At 38.2% G+C, this 2,047-nt stretch overlaps 1 pseudogene; it reads right to left on the bottom strand.

Moving 5' to 3' along the window:
- Positions 905–1,938, bottom strand: LOC107646722 (annotated as a pseudogene).

Raw genomic sequence — 2,047 nt, 5'->3', positions numbered from 1 at the left:
TTTTATTTCTATTAATGAAATTTCATTATCTTTGGAAAAAAAAAGAATATAGACTTCTATATCTAAATATTTAAATATCTGATCTAAATTAGAAAATAATCAAAATATCCATTATTTAGAATGGTGAATGCTTTCGCTCATAGGCAGCATAGAATGATCAGATAGAGAGGTCCATTAATGAATAAATAGTTAATTATGGTATATTTTTTTTATTGAATAAATATTTTAAATTTATTTTACTCAAATTTACATGCGACTTAAATAGAACGTCCCTGTTACTGACGGCTGTTTCACGGCTTGATAAAAAAACATAGATGTCGCTAAAATAGGACACATTTATTTCTGTGGAATTAATTTATTGACGGCCAAGCCGTCAGTAAAATTTGGCATCAGTTTGGCTCCACTTGACTCGCGCTAACATTATCAACACGTAGTCACGTAGTATTACCGACGCCTGTGCTGTTGGTAAACAATTAAATTTGTTACTTGTTTTTTATTTAGGGATAACTACTTTTTTCGTTCCCAAGGTCTGGGGTCAAAATTAATTTCGTTCTTAATCTTTTTTTGTTATTAAAATCATCCTCAACGTTACAAAATGTTATAAAGTCGTCCTTTTCTATTTTAATTTTATTTTTTTATCAAATTACCCTTATTAAATAATAAAAATAATTAAAAAATTATAAAATAAAATTAAAGAAAAAAGGAAAGAAATTACCCCCTTCTTCATCACCACTAACCCAGTAACCCCCAATTCCCTTCTTCATCACCAAACCTCTTACCTCCTTCTTCATCACCAAGCTTCTTTCTCTCTCCCTCCCTCTCCAAGACTCTTACTCTCCCTCATCATTTACCTCTAACCACAAAATAAATAAAAATTTCAGCAACAACATCAATCACAAAATAATCACAAAATTAGCAACAATCCATCATCAATCATGTATATGTTCTTCAAAAATTAAAAAAAGAAAAAAGAAAAATAGGAAGAACGAAGAACAGAGAAAGAGAAGGGTGAATCAACAATGGTAAAGCAACAACAAAAACCATCTTCTTGCTCCCAGGGTTGGAGACAGTTGCAGCAAGCAAGAATGGAAGGGACGTTCTGGCAGCTATCCCCAATGCTGTTGGGTAGAACAATGCACCGAGGAACGAAGCAAGGAGAACCCCAGACCATATCCACACTTCAAAGGTAGAAAATGGGGAGGGTTTTCCCATAGGTTCGGCATCTACCATTTGTGTCTTCACTGCTTTTCTCACTGCTATAGCCGTGAAACCGGCAACACAAATCGTAGCTAGCCATCCTCCAACTGCAAATGAGAGTCGACAAGGTGCATAAAGAAATATGAATGATGAGTAGTTGTTGAGAGAAAAAAGGGACCTAGAATGAGGCAAATTTTGATGCCAGAAGCAGGCAGAATATCTCTGACAGAAAGAGGCAGGACAACCAAAGATGGAATATAGAACAAAGGGAGATATCTTTGTATGAACATGAACGCAGGCTCGCTCAAAGAAGTTCATCAAGGCAGTAGCCGCAGAAGGTAGGGTGGAGTCAAGAACAATTAGAAGCGAGAATATACAGAACATCCTGAACAATGCGCTGGGGAACTTAATGGCAGCAGCTACAAACGCTTTCTTCAAATACTTGTCTGTTGCAAGAATAAGCCCCAGGGACACAATCAAATGGAAGAGCCCAACTACCTAATCATTGATCAACAACAAAATAAGGAATGATTGCCTCATTCCTGTTTGTAGTGGTTCAAATAAAAATTAGAAGCTGACTGACACTTTGGGTAAGTGTGGAAGAGGAAGTGCCGCCAGATTCAGTGCCAGCTGATTTTGCTAAAATTTCTCTGCTTTTGCGAATTCCATCACAATGAGAGGCACCCATTTGCCTTTGGAGGAGGCAGAGGCCTTGGCCTTTTCCCTTGATAGCGAAGGGGATGGCTGTATTGTGTGAAAAGGAGCCTTTCTGGAGGCCATTGGGAGCAAGAAGATGGTTTGACCTGGGCGCGGGTTGGAGGCAGGGGCGGCGGCGGGTTGGACGCAAGGG

This window comes from Arachis ipaensis, chromosome B06, assembly GCF_000816755.2.
Source record: "Arachis ipaensis cultivar K30076 chromosome B06, Araip1.1, whole genome shotgun sequence".
NCBI classification, from domain to species: domain Eukaryota; kingdom Viridiplantae; phylum Streptophyta; class Magnoliopsida; order Fabales; family Fabaceae; genus Arachis; species Arachis ipaensis.
Note: the sequence above shows the minus strand (reverse complement) of the source record. Positions and strands in the feature narration are given on the sequence as shown.